Genomic DNA, 16,009 nt, shown 5'->3' on the forward strand with positions numbered 1-16,009 from the left:
TATTTTTACTATCAGAATCAGCTTTATTGGCCATGTATGCCCACACAACCTGCACACTCAGGTTTCTCAACATAAATGCACAGAAATAGATTAAAAAAAAAAACCAAGAACAATAAGAACAACAAAGTTAAGCATAAACCTTTAACAGCTATATATAAATTAAATATGAATATATATACAAATGTATTCATATAAACATAAAACACAACAACAAAAACAATGAAATGGAGAAAATAGTTAAATGATGCAGAGTGCAAAGACGCTTGAATAAATATGGAAAGATTGTCAAAGGATACTTTATATGCATGAGGTAGGTGGAATATGTATTTATATATCTGACACTGTAAGACTGATTAAGTTCTCATCATAGAGACTGCCAGTGGAAAGAAGCTGTTCTGGTGTCTGGTAGTTTTGGTGTCCAGTGCTCTGTGGGGCCTACCAGAGGGGAGGAGTTGGAACTGGTTGTGTCCAGGGTGTGACGGGTCTGCAGAGATGTTTCCTGACTCTGGAGAAGTATAAATCCTGGTTCGAGGGCAGGCTGGGGTCAATGATTTTCTCTGCAGACCTGACAGTCCGTTGCAGTCTGTTCCTGTCCTGTCCTGTTTGGTGGCCGATCCAAAGCAGACAGTGATGGAAGTGCAGGAGAAGCGGAGTAGAACTGCGTCAGCAGCTCCTGAGGCATGTTGAACTTCCTGAGCTGCTGCAGGGTACATCTTCTGCTGAGTCTTTTTCAGGATGGTGGCGATGTTGGAGGCCCACTTTAGGTCCTGGGATATTGTGGATACCAGAAACCTGAACCCCAAACTGCCCTCCCTGACCAGTCCACTTTAATCTCCACAGTTTTGAGCTTGTTCACCTCCAGGTTGTTCTGAGCACACCAGAGGGCCAGATGTTCAACCTCCCGTCTGTACGCAGACTCATCACCGTCCCTGATGAGGCCCATGACCGTTGATGAGACTCCTGAAGTACAGTCGTTAGTGTAGAGGGAGAAGAGCAGTGGGCAGCTGTGATGTCCTTCAGGTGGGTCAACACCAGTCTATCGACTGATTTCATGACTTGTTATTTTCTTGTATTCCACCAATGAACAGTTCAACAACTAACCTGAGGTTAAAAATCTTTCCGGCGTGTTTTGCACCGTCGGGTGGTGGATGACTGCTGCTACACCTTCCTTAATAACTGACATGTCATTGCAGTTTTTCTCAATTGTTTACAGACATTTTCTGAAAGCAGACCTCGTACTCTCAGAACTCTACACACAAATCCAAAAACGCACACACAACACAAAACAAAACAAAACACAAATCTCCTGCTAAATTAAACTATTTATTCAAAGCAATGTTGTTTCACACACACACATAAACATACACCATCATGTGAATAGACATTTCTAAAAACTTATTGAAGAGAGATCAGACTTAACAGAGGCCATTATTGTAAAATAGGAAATCATAAATACAAGGGAACACTTGGACTGAATGTCCACTTTGCTCCATGAAGAGATAGATCTGTATAAAGCACATGTAGTCATGGTCACATTAACCTGTTGAGGAAACCAGAGAAAAAGTTAACCTCCTCGTCCTGCCCTCTGTGCATCTTTATATACCTGCTGCCTCCACGTTCCCATCAACAATAACAACAGAAGTATTTTGCATTGATTTTTTAAATATAATTTGTATATGATGAAGAAATAGCGATGAAGATCTCTCTCCTTCATGAGTTTATAGAGATTCATTGGACTTATACAAGCTACTGACTAAAAAACTTCTCTTTGTTATGAAGTTATTTAACTACATGTATACCATGTTATTTAAGAGTGATGATTAAATAGGAATTTAAAAAAATGTCAGCAGTCTAAACCAACATCACGTCATTCATATGGAGGAGAGTTCTGGCTGATTCTATTACAAAAATGACATATTATTATCATTGTAATAATTACTATATGATCATTCAGACGCATACAAATAAAAAAGACATTCACGTTTATATTCTATATAATTATTCCAGGGACATGCAGCAGAGCATCATTAATAAATCAATATCTAATGATATAAAGACTAAAACAACATTTAATAGCAGCAATAAGACTGAGCACGCAGTCAGATGTGTAGATAGATATTTAGATATGGACTTGATCTCAGGCTGGTGGGATAAAACATTAGATTACTGAGGTGAGATGTGATGGAGACACAGATACAAAATGGACGCGGAGGATTCCATGGTTGCTATGGTTTCTCTTCAGGTACATCGTTTATATGCGATCGTCATTTAAACACAAACAACAACTCAAGCGGTCAACAAAAGTTTTTTCTCGACTTGAACTCGAAATATTTTTGCAAATTACCTCTTCTACTGCAGACTTCTTCCTTCCTGACAAGAACTAAAGACTCACAGAGACTGACGAGAGCGACTAAACTAACTTCCATCATGGAAAATGTGAGATTTGAACACTTTGAAAATCGACATTGTTTTCTATGTGTTTTACCGTCGAGACTTTCAGATATGTCAAAGTGAACTCATCATCGTCTCTGTCATGAACACTCCTCCACCCCGGGGGTCACACACAGGAAACATACGATAATACACTGTGTTATGAATAATGGAGGAGACGGTCGTTGTTACTGTAATGATTTACACTGTTAGAAGGCTGCTGGACTAAAGTACTGAACTGTACAGGATACATCTGTTTAGTAAGAAAAGACCAAAACTCACTCATAAATCAATTTAAATCACTGCTTTACTGGACATCAATGTTTTCATTATAGTCTTATATATATATATAATATATTATATCACAAAACAATTATCGTTTATCGTAAACAGGTGTGATCATATTATTACATCTATATAATGTGCAGCACTAAAGCACTATATCAACTGTGTTGTTTCCTGACCTAGATGTCCTTTCTTTAGGAGGTTTTAATACCAAAACTCTTTCAGTTTTGTGGTTAGATGTTGCATATTCCTAAAATAATGATTTTAATCAGGCTACTAGAGCAAATCTGTGGTCGGCTAATATTTAAGCACAGAAAACCTGTCCACACTCCTTTACTTTCCAATAATGTTTTTTTATAAGAGGCTAGTATTATATTCATATAAATCTATAATGAATTATATAGCAAATGTATGGTAATAAGGCCATATATATTATATAGGGCTGATAGACCCACTATGCTTGTGAGAATACATGACTTGTTTTAGGGAGCATTTCAGTTCTTTTCTTTTTGAGAAAATGGAGAAATGCCAGATGTTGCTTTTACTGTACTTGTTAAGCCTCATTCTAACATGAGTGTGTGTTGTTGCAGTGTGAAGTTCCCGTTCTCCTGACTGACAACCAGACAGGAAGGAGAATCTCTGCTCGCCAGGCAGAGAGCGTGAGGAGGCCCTCAGCCTGCAGACAGTGTCCATGCTGCAGGGACGACCAGGTGAGACATTCCCACATTGTAAAAGAAATTTCACCTTAGAATCCTGTAACAAGGACAGAATCTGTGAAGGGTGTTTTATTTTGACAAAGTTGTCCTCTGCAGTGTATCTGATGTAGATTTTCCTCTTGTGAGACTGTAAAAGTATGTTGTTTCGTAAGAAGCTTACTGACATCCTCTCATGTGTTGATGACCAGGGGCCGACTCTAAAGAGAAAGCGCCGGCTCTCTGCTGCTACTGGAGACCTTCCCCAGAAGAGGAAGCGCACCTCCGTGGCCCGTCCCCTGCCTGAACATCCAGAGGTTTTGGACAGTGTCCCCACTCCGCAGCCCTCCACTCCTGCTCGTGACGTTCCAGGGTCTTTGGATTTGGTCCTGAAGCCTCGAGCCACCATCCCACCTGATGACCTTCCAGTAGTCTCCAATGTGGCCCCCAGCCTCCAGCCCTCCACTGCTCCACTGCACCACGACGGCCCTCTGAAGATACTCAACCTTTCAGTAGACGGGTACCAGCAGCTCTACCACGAGGTTGTTGATGATATGCTGAGGTACGTTGTGTCAAAAATCTGTGATAATTATCTAATTTTACATTCACTTCAAAATGTATTGGTTCATTTGTCCACATACCAACATTTAAATCACATATGACATTATGATTTAATTTCCATTTCTTCCTCTGCTCACAGGTTCAAGAACGGCCGTCTGCGTCCATACAGTCTAGACCTGGGACGCATCCTCAAGCAGAAGCTGTGGGAGAGACTGGACCGTCCTCTGTTTACCCAAACAGTCAACGGAGACGGACTGGTGAACGTGGAGGTCTCCTACCGGGTTGGAGTCTATCCTCCTCTTTACGAGGTGGACACTTCAGGGGAACCAAGACCGGGGACCCCACCAAAGAGCTAAGAACTCTGTTATGATCAATTAAAGCTAGGGTGGGTAATTTCTTTACTGTAATATTTGGCAAAACTGTCCTAATAGCCAGTCAGCTATATGTAGGTGAAGTGCTCTGAGAATATCTGCTCATAACTTTGCTCTCCCCTGCCTCTGTGGGCCGCACCCAAAAATTGCCACCGCTCATGTACACTTTGACCAATCAGAGCGAGGCTCCGATTCTCCGTTCTTATTGGCTGCGGAATCGGACATGGTGTTTCGTCTTCCTATCAATGTAACTGAATTCACATGAACGCGCATAACTGACGTTCGGTGGGAGGAGCTACAGCAGGTAGCGTGGCAGGGAGAGGCCAGAGAGCACGCGACGGAATCTCAACGGCTGTTTTCTCCAAAATCGCCCACCCTAGCTTTAAGATCAGATCTGTACATAATATTGCAAATAAGTTTAAGAACTGTAGTTTTACGTTTTATTAAGTAGTTTTAAGTTAAGTATTGTAGTTCTAAGTTAAGTGTCGTTGTTTAAGTTAAGTATTATTGTGTTAAGTTTAGTATTTCAGTTTCAAGTTTAAGTATTTTAGGCTTGAGTTAAGATTTGTTGTTTAAGTTAAGTATCGTAGTTTAAGTTAAGTATCGTAGTTTAAGTTAAGTATCGTAGTATACGTTTTAGTTTTGTAGTTTTAAGTTAAGTATTTAAGTTTTAAGTTTTACTATCTTAAGTTTAAGTTAAAGATTGTAGTTTTAAGTTAAGTATTGTAATTTAAGTTAAGTTTCGTAGTTTTAAGTTTTAGTATTGTAGATTTAAGTTAAGTATTCTTAAAAAGTTTTATCAGTTTTTTAATCAGTAAATGCAGCCTTTTTTAATCAACTCTGTTATCCAGCTTCAGCCTCAACAGGGACCAAAAGCACCTGCCAGGACAGGACAGCCCCCACAAACATCTTAAGTACGATCCTCCACCCTCCTCCTACAACCGCTACCATCCAACCTCCAGCCAGACATCCACCTGAGAGAACATAAACTCCTCTCCAGCTTCACCCTCTTTCACTCTGCCACAGATCCAACCTCTGCTTCCAGCCGACAATAGCCATCTGTTGCCTCGACCCAACTGCTGCCCCATGCTCCACCCACAGATCCTGGAAGGTAGCTAGGGACAGATCTCCACCTACAGCCTCTGAAGTGTTTGTGCTCCAAACAAGCTGCATCAACAACTTCCATTGACCATTTTTCCACGTGCTCCACCAGCTGCAACTTCCGCCAGCCTCCACCTGTAGCCTTTGCCAGCAAACTGAGGTGCCGCCTCCACCTGCAGATTCAGGCAGACCGTTGCCGCTAAAACCTCCACCTTCAGCCTCTGCCAGCATCCTGCAGCTGCCGCCTCCACCTGCAGATTCTGGCAGACAGCTGCAGCCAAACCTTCACCAACAGCCTCTGCCATAACTTGCAGCTGCCGCCTCCACCTGCAGATTGTGGCAGACAGCTGCCATTCAAACCTCCACCCACAGCCTCTGCCATAACCTGCAGCTGCCGCCTCCACCTGCAGATTGTGGCAGACAGCTGCCATTCAGACCTCCACCCACAGCCTCTGCCATAACCTGCAGCTGCCGCCTCCACCTGCAAATTTATGGCAGACAGCTGCCATTCAGACCTCCACCCACAGCCTCTGCCATAACCTGCAGCTGCCGCCTCCACCTGCAGATTGTGGCAGACAGCTGCCATTCATCCACCCACAGCCTCTGCCATAACCTGCAGCTGCCGCCTCCACCTGCAGATTGTGGCAGACAGCTGCCATTCAGACCTCCACCCACAGCCTCTGCCATAACCTGCAGCTGCCGCCTCCACCTGCAGATTTATGGCAGACAGCTGCCATTCAGACCTCCACCCACAGCCTCTGCCATTACTTGCAGCTGCCGCCTCCACCTGCAGATTGTGGCAGACAGCTGCCATTCAAACCTCCACCCACAGCCTCTGCCAAAACCTGCAGCTGCCGCCTCCAACCGCAGATTCTAGCGGAAGGCTGTAGACTGAACCTCCACCTACAGATATCAACTTGCACCCCCGCCTCCACCTGAAGATCCTTGAAGACAGCTGCAGCCTGAACCTCCACCTAAAGACATCACCGAGCACCTCCGCCTCCACCTGAAGATTCGGCCAGACAACTGTACCTCCACTTACAGCCTACTCCATCATCCTGGACACCTCCAACCTGTTGCCATGTGAAGACCTAAGAGTGGAACAGAAGGGACCAGAGACACACTGGTAAATAGAACATTTGAGATAACATGTAAAGAGTGTCTCAGTGTCTAGCCATGTATTTTAAGTTCATGTGGACTTCAGAAATGATCAAGACTGTAGAAGTCATTAAGTGAAAACAAGGATGTTATATATTTGAGTGATCATCTTAAAACAATATCTGACGTGGAAACTATTCATGAAAGGAAAGACCTAAAATGTTAGAAAGTCTGATTCCATTCTGAATGTAGATACTCCTAAAATTGACTCTGAATGTAATGTTTTTTTTAATGGAGTTTTGGTGATTCATGGTGTTTTAATACAACACATTTTCTTTGTGGGTTTCTCCAGACGCTGTTGGACTTCACACATCCAGATCTACCAGGAGCTGATCGAGGGCCGTCTGGACAAATCCTTCCACAACAAGAGCCGTGTTCCAGAGATGTTTATTCTTCCTCCACATTCACCACCAACTTCTGCTAACCGTCCAATTTGAGAACGCCCCTCCCTATCTCTGTTCCCCACCATCAGTTTCTCCCAAAGCAAGTTACTGGAGATCTGAAATCAGAGACGCTCAAACCAAAGCTCCCTAAAAAAGAATTTGCTCCTTATTGTGTACGTGTGAACCTTTGCACTGATGTTCATTAAATTAAATCATTGTCTCATCAGATCAGTCTTGTTTGTGTCACCAGGTATTCACGTAAATACAGATACATTCATATCAGAGATCCAAGTAAATTTGTGTAATATCATATTTTTCCTCACACTTTTCACAATCTTCTTTTCAAGTGGAAAAAAACATCGCAAATATACATATAAATGTTTATTTTACAACACTTTGTTTATTTCTTCCATAGATTTCTCCTAAATTCATTAGATAATGCCTTATTTGCATATTAAGCATTTCTGATAACTTATAATACAAAACATAGTTGTATTATTGGATGTAATCAATTGTGGAAGTTTCAGGGTGAAATCTATTAGATATACTAGTTTTAACCTATTGCATTTCATAATCATATCTTTAAAGGCTGTTTTCTCAAAATAACTTTTCTTCTCATACTTTGAGACAGTAATCTCCACTTCAGTAGCTCTAACGTACAACAAACTTCCCCGTCTCATTCCTATCTATATTCAGAAGGTTTTTACAGAGGGGTTTGTTCATATATCATCCATTCATATTATATTTTATTCTTAAAAACCTGGACGAACATTTTTTTTATGGCTGTTGACAGTATTTTCTGATTTATATAGTGATGCAAATTTAGATCCCAAATCAATATGTAAAAAAGGAGCTTGACTCTAATATCTCAACAAAATGAAACAATAGTTTTGAACCTGGCTTCATCCAGATTTCAGAAATGTGTTCCAGAAACTTTTACAATTCGAAACATATTTAATGAGATTATTCCTAATTTGCAAATATAAACAAAACATTTCAGGAAAATTGTAATACAAAAACATATTGTCTTTATGTAAATATTCAACTGGAGAAGCTCCATGGTGATATCTGTCAGTTTGTCTTTTCTACCCTATTCACCTGTAATGTTGTCCCTTAAAGAAAAAGTAAATGATTCATTAAAAGGCATTTCATTCATGCTTATTAAGGATGACTCATCAGAAAGTGGTTCCCATCAGTATAATTTGAAAGATGCAATACAATATTAACTATTTATAATTACAGAAACTATATGTGGGCAGATTCATTATTTTGATAGTTTGATATCAGACCTCATGTTTCAGGAGTTACCCTCCAAAATATAAAGTGGAGAATAAATGACCACATGGTGGTGCTATCACATCAAAAATCACTTGTTCCCTTCATGGTCTAACTTTTCAACAAATGTTGATAAAGTCTGATGTTTTTTAGATATCCTGGGAACAAACAAACAATCAGGACCAAATAGCCTATATCTACTTTATGTGCCTGTCTGTGAAATAAAGATTTGCAGTATTTTTACAATCAGAATCAGCTTTATTGGCCATGTATGCCCACACAACCTGCACACTCAGGTTTCTCAACATAAATGCACAGAAATAGATTAAAAAAAAACAAGAACAATAAGAACAACAAAGTTAAGCATAAACCTTTAACAGCTATGTATAAATTAAATATAAATATATATACAAATGTATTCATATGAACATAAAACACAACAAGAAAAACAATGAAATGGAGAAAATAGTGCAATGATGCAGAGTGCAAAGACGCTTGAATAAATATGGAAAGATTGTCAAAGGATACTTTATATGCATGAGGTAGGTGGAATATGTATTTATATATCTGACACTGTAAGACTGATTAAGTTCTCATCATAGAGACTGCCAGTGGAAAGAAGCTGTTCTGGTGTCTGGTAGTTTTGGTGTACAGTGCTCTGTGGGGCCTACCAGAGGGGAGGAGTTGGAACTGGTTGTGTCCAGGGTGTGACGGGTCTGCAGAGATGTTTCCTGACTCTGGAGAAGTACAAATCCTGGTTCGAGGGCAGGCTGGGGTCAATGATTTTCTCTGCAGACCTGACAGTCCGTTGCAGTCTGTTCCTGTCCTGTTTGGTGGCCGATCCAAAGCAGACAGTGATGGAAGTGCAGGAGAAGTGGAGTAGAACTGCGTCAGCAGCTCCTGAGGCATGTTGAACTTCCTGAGCTGCTGCAGGGTACATCTTCTGCTGAGTCTTTTTCAGGATGGTGGCGATGATGGAGGCCCACTTTAGGTCCTGGGATATTGTGGATACCAGAAACCTGAACCCAAAATTGCCCTCCCTGACCAGTCCACTTTCATCTCCACAGTTTTGAGCTTGTTCACCTCCAGGTTGTTCTGAGCACACCAGAGGGCCAGATGTTCAACCTCCCGTCTGTACGCAGACTCATCACCGTCCCTGATGAGGCCCATGACCGTTGATGAGACTCCTGAAGTACAGTCGTTAGTGTAGAGGGAGAAGAGCAGTGGGCAGCTGTGATGTCCTTCAGGTGGGTCAACACCAGTCTATCGACTGATTTCATGACTTGTTATTTTCTTGTATTCCACCAATGAACAGTTCAACAACTAACCTTATTTTAATAAAAGTGAGGATATTTTTCAAAAGTGAGATATTTTTCAAAAGTGAGGATATTTTTCAAAAGTGAGATATTTTTCAAAAGTTGAGGATATTTTTATTTTTCAAAAGTGAGGATATTTTTCAAAAGTGAGGATATTTTAAAGTGAGGATATTTTTCAAAAGTGAGGATATTTTTCAAAAGTGATTTTTCAAAAGTGATATTTTTCAAAAGTGAGGATATTTTTCAAAAGTGAGGATATTTTTCAAAAGTGAGGATATTTTTCAAAAAAAGTGAGGATATTTTTCAAAAGTGAGGATATTTTTTTTCAAAAGTGAGGATATTTTTCAAAAGTGAGGATATTTTTCAAAAGTGAGGATATTTTTCAAAAGTGAGGATATTTTTCAAAAGTGAGGATATTTTTCAAAAGTGAGGATATTTTTCAAAAGTGAGGATATTTTTCAAAAGTGAGGATATTTTTCAAAAGTGAGGATATTTTTCAAAAGTGAGGATATTTTTCAAAAGTGAGGATATTTTTCAAAAGTGAGGATATTTTTTTCAAAAGTGAGGATATTTTTCAAAAGTGAGGATATTTTTCAAAAGTGAGGATATTTTTTCAAAAGTGAGGATATTTTTCAAAAAAAGTGAGGATATTTTTCAAAAGTGAGGATATTTTTCAAAAGTGAGGATATTTTTCAAAAGTGAGATATTTTTCAAAAGTGAGGATATTTTTCAAAAGTGAGGATATTTTTCAAAAGTGAGGATATTTTTCAAAGTGAGGATATTTTTCAAAAGTGAGGATATTTTTCAAAAGTGAGGATATTTTTCAAAAGTGAGGATATTTTTCAAAATTTTTCAAAAGTGATATTTTTCAAAAAGTGAGGATATTTTTCAAAAGTGAGGATATTTTTCAAAAGTGAGGATATTTTTCAAAAGTGAGGATATTTTTCAAAAGTGAGGATATTTTTCAAAAGTGAGGATATTTTTCAAAAGTGAGGATATTTTTCAAAAGTGTAGATATTTTTCAAAAGTGAGGATATTTTTCAAAAGTGAGGATATTTTTAGAAAGTCAGGATATTTTTAGAAAGTCAGGATATTTTTCAAAAGTGATATTTTTCAAAAGTGATATTTTTCAAAAGTGAGGATATTTTTCAAAAGTGAGGATATTTTTCAAAATTTTACAAAAGTGATATTTTCAAAAGTGAGGATATTTTTCAAAAGTGATATTTTTCAAAAGTGAGGATATTTTTTCAAAAGTGAGGATATTTTTCAAAAGTGAGGATATTTTTCAAAATATTTTTCAAAAGTGGATATTTTTCAAAAGTGAGGATATTTTTCAAAAGTGAGGATATTTTTTCAAAAAGAGGATATTTTTCAAAAGTGAATATTTTTCAAAAGTGAGGATATTTTTCAAAAGTGAGGATATTTTTCAAAAGTGAGGATATTTTTCAAAAGTGAGGATATTTTTCAAAAGTGAGGATATTTTTCAAAAGTGAGGATATTTTTCAAAAGTGAGATATTTTTTTTCAAAAGTGAGGATATTTTTCAAAAGTGAGGATATTTTTCAAAAGTGAGGATATTTTTCAAAAGTGAGGATATTTTTCAAAAGTGAGGATATTTTTCAAAAGTGAGGATATTTTTCAAAAGTGAGGATATTTTTCAAAAGTGATATTTTTTTTCAAAAGTGAGGATATTTTTCAAAAAGTGAGGATATTTTTTTATAAAAGTGAGGATATTTTTTTTCAAAAGTGAGGATATTTTTCAAAAGTGAGGATATTTTTCAAAAGTGAGGATATTTTTCAAAAGTGAGGATATTTTTCAAAAGTAGATATTTTTTCAAAATATGAGGATATTTTTCAAAAGTGAGGATATTTTTCAAAAGTGAGGATATTTTTCAAAAGTGAGGATATTTTTCAAAAGTGAGGATATTTTTCAAAAGTGAGGATATTTTTCAAAAGTGAGGATATTTTTCAAAAGTGAGGATATTTTTCAAATATTTTTCAAAAGAGGATATTTTTTCAAAAGTGAGGATATTTTTCAAAAGTGAGGATATTTTTCAAAAGTGAGGATATTTTTCAAAAGTGAGGATATTTTTCAAAAGTGAGGATATTTTTCAAAAGTGAGGATATTTTTCAAAAGTGAGGATATTTTTTCAAAAAGTGAGGATATTTTTCAAAAGTGAGGATATTTTTCAAAAGTGAGGATATTTTTCAAAAGTGATTTTTTCAAAAGTGAGGATATTTTTCAAAAAAGTGAGGATATTTTTCAAAAGTGAGGATATTTTTCAAAAGTGAGGATATTTTTCAAAAGTGAGGATATTTTTCAAAAGTGAGGATATTTTTCAAAAAGTGAGGATATTTTTCAAAAGTGAGGATATTTTTCAAAAGTGAGGATATTTTTCAAAAGTGAGGATATTTTTTTTCAAAAGTGAGGATATTTTTCAAAATTGAGGATATTTTTCAAAAGTGAGGATATTTTTCAAAAGTGAGGATATTTTTCAAAAGTGAGGATATTTTTTTCAAAAGTGAGGATATTTTTCAAAAGTGAGGATATTTTTCAAAAGTGAGGATATTTTTCAAAAGTGAGGATATTTTTCAAAAGTGAGGATATTTTTCAAAAGTGAGGATATTTTTCAAAAGTGAAATATTTTTCAAAAGTGAGGATATTTTTCAAAAGTGAGGATATTTTTCAAAAGTGAGGATATTTTTCAAAAGTGAGGATATTTTTTTTTCAAAGTGAGGATATTTTTCAAAAGTGAGGATATTTTTCAAAAGTGAGGATATTTTTCAAAAGTGAGGATATTTTTCAAAGTGATATTTTTTCAAAAGTGAGGATATTTTTCAAAAGTGAGATATTTTTCAAAAGTGAGGATATTTTTCAAAAGTGAGGATATTTTTCAAAAGTGAGGATATTTTTCAAAAGTGAGGATATTTTTCAAAAGTGAGGATATTTTTCAAAAGTGAGGATATTTTTCAAAAGTGAGGATATTTTTCAAATATTTTTCAAATGAGGATATTTTTCAAAAGTGAGGATTTTTTCAAAAGTGAGGATATTTTTCAAAAGTGAGGATATTTTTCAAAAGAGGATATTTTTTCAAAAGTGAGGATATTTTTCAAAAGTGAGGATATTTTTCAAAAGTGAGGATATTTTTCAAAAAGTGAGGATATTTTTTCAAAAAGAGGATATTTTTCAAAAGTGAGGATATTTTTCAAAAGTGAGGATATTTTTCAAAAGTGAGGATATTTTTCAAAAGTGTGATATTTTTCAAAAGTGAGGATATTTTTCAAAAGTGAGGATATTTTTCAAAAGTGAGGATATTTTTCAAAAGTGAGGATATTTTTCAAAAGTGAGATATTTTTCAAAAGTATTTTTTTTTCAAAAGTGAGGATATTTTTCAAAAGTGAGGATATTTTTCAAAAGTGAGGATATTTTTCAAAAGTGAGGATATTTTTCAAAAGTGAGGATATTTTTCAAAAGTGAGGATATTTTTCAAAAGTGAGGATATTTTTCAAAAGTGAGGATATTTTTCAAAGTGAGGATATTTTTCAAAAGTGAGGATATTTTTCAAAAGTGAGGATATTTTTCAAAAGTGAGGATATTTTTCAAAAGTGATATTTTTCATTTTTTTCAAAAGTGAGGATATTTTTCAAAAGTGAGGATATTTTTTTTCAAAAGAGATATTTTTCAAAAGTGAGGATATTTTTCAAAAGTATTTTTAAAAGTTTTTTCAAAAGTATTTTTCAAAAGTATTTTTTCAAAAGTGAGGATATTTTTTTCAAAAAAGAGGATATTTTTCAAAAGTGGATATTTTTTTCAAAAGGATATTTTTCAAAAAGTGAGGATATTTTTCAAAAGTGAGGATATTTTTCAAAAGTCAATGAGGATATTTTTCAAAAGTGAGATATTTTTCAAAAGTGAGGATATTTTTCAAAAAGTGAGGATATTTTTCAAAAGTGAGGATATTTTTCAAAAGTGAGGATATTTTTCAAAAGTGAGGATATTTTTCAAAAGTGAGGATATTTTTCAAATATTTTTCAAAAGTGAGGATATTTTTCAAAAGTGAGGATATTTTTCAAAAGTGAGGATATTTTTCAAAAGTGAGGATATTTTTCAAAAGTGAGGATATTTTTCAAAAGTTTTTTCAAAAGTGAGGATATTTTTTTCAAAAGTGAGGATATTTTTCAAAAGTGAGGATATTTTTCAAAAGTGAGGATATTTTTCAAAAGTGAGGATATTTTTCAAAAAAAGGATATTTTTCAAAAGTGAGGATATTTTTCAAAAGTGAGGATATTTTTCAAAAGAGGATATTTTTCAAAAGTGAAAAAAAGTGAGGATATTTTTCAAAAGTGAGGATATTTTTCAAAAGTGAGATATTTTTTCAAGTTAGAGATATTTTTCAAAAGTGAGGATATTTTTCAAAAGTATTTTTTTCAAAAGATATTTTTCAAAAGTGAGGATATTTTTCAAAAGTGAGGATATTTTTCAAAAGTGAGGATATTTTTCAAAAGTGAGGATATTTTTCAAATATTTTTCAAAAGTGAGGATATTTTTCAAAAGTGAGGATATTTTTCAAAAAGTGAGGATATTTTTCAAAAGAGAGATATTTTTCAAAAGTGAGGATATTTTTCAAAAGTGAGGATATTTTTCAAAAGTGAGGATATTTTTCAAAAGTGAGGATATTTTTCAAAAGTGAGGATATTTTTCAAAAGTGAGGATATTTTTCAAAAGTGAGGATATTTTTCAAAAGTGAGGATATTTTTCAAAAGTGAGGATATTTTTCAAAAGTGAGGATATTTTTCAAAAGTGAGGAATTTTTCAAAAGTGATATTTTTCAAAAGTGAGGATATTTTTCAAAAGTGAGGATATTTTTCAAAAAGTGAGGATATTTTTTTCAAAAGAGGATATTTTTTCAAAAGTGAGGATATTTTTCAAAAGTGAGGAAAGTGAGGATATTTTTCAAAAGTGAGGATATTTTTCAAAAGTGAGGATATTTTTCAAAAGTGAGGATATTTTTTTTCAAAAGTGAGGATATTTTTCAAAAGTGAGGATATTTTTCAAAAGTGAGGATATTTTTCAAAAGTGAGGATATTTTTCAAAAGTGAGGATATTTTTCAAAATTTTTCAAAAGTGAGGATTTTTTCAAAAGTGGATATTTTTCAAAAGTGAGGATATTTTTCAAAAGTGAGGATATTTTTCAAAAGTGAGGATATTTTTCAAAAGTGAGGATATTTTTCAAAAGAGGATATTTTTCAAAAGTGAGGATATTTTTCAAAAGTGAGGATATTTTTCAAAAGTGAGGATATTTTTCAAAAGTGAGGATATTTTTCAAAAGTGAGGATATTTTTGAAATTTTTCAAAAGAGGATATTTTTCAAAAGTGAGTATTTTTCAAAAGTGAGATATTTTTCAAAAGTGAGGATATTTTTCAAAAGTGATATTTTTTCAAAAGTGAGGATATTTTTCAAAAGTGAGGATATTTTTCAAAAGTGAGGATATTTTTCAAAAGTGGATATTTTTCAAAAGTGAAATATTTTTCAAAAGTGAGATATTTTTCAAAAGTGAGGATATTTTTCAAAAGTGAGGATATTTTTCAAAAGTGAGGATATTTTTCAAAAGTGAGATATTTTTCAAAAGTTTTTTTCAAAAGTGAGAGATATATTTTTCAAAAGTGAGGATATTTTTCAAAAGTGAGGATATTTTTCAAAAGTGAGGATAAAAGTGAGGATTTTTTTTTCAAAAGTGAGGATATTTTTTTTACAAAAGTGAGGATATTTTTCAAAAGTGAGGATATTTTTCAAAAGTGAGGATATTTTTCAAAAGTGAGGATATTTTTCAAAAGTGAGGATATTTTTTTCAAAGTGAGGATATTTTTCAAAAGTGAGGATATTTTTCAAAAGTGAGGATATTTTTCAAAAGTGAGGATATTTTTCAAAAGTGAGGATATTTTTCAAAAGTGAGGATATTTTTCAAAAGTGAGGATATTTTTCAAAAGTGAGGATATTTTTCAAAAGTGAGGATATTTTTTTATTTTTCAAAAGTGAGTGAGAATATTTTCAAAAGTGAGGATATTTTTTTTCAAAAGTGAGATATTTTTCAAAAGTGAGGATATTTTTCAAAAGTGAGGATATTTTTCAAAAGTGAGGATATTTTTCAAAAGTATTTTTCAAAAGTGATATTTTTCAAAAGAGGATATTTTTCAAAAGTGAGATATTTTTCAAAAGTGAGGATATTTTTCAAAAGTGAGGATATTTTTCAAAAGATATTTTTCAAAAGTGAGGATATTTTTCAAAATGAGGATATTTTTCAAAAAATGAGGATATTTTTCAAAAAGTGAGGATATTTTTCAAAAGTGAGGATATTTTTCAAAAGTGAGGATTAGTGAGGATATTTTTCAAAAGTGAGGATATTTTTCAAAAGTGAGATATTTTACAAAAGTGAGGA

The sequence above is a fragment of the Anoplopoma fimbria genome, chromosome 16 (genome assembly GCF_027596085.1).
Source record: "Anoplopoma fimbria isolate UVic2021 breed Golden Eagle Sablefish chromosome 16, Afim_UVic_2022, whole genome shotgun sequence".
Classification (NCBI taxonomy): Eukaryota; Metazoa; Chordata; class Actinopteri; order Perciformes; family Anoplopomatidae; genus Anoplopoma; species Anoplopoma fimbria.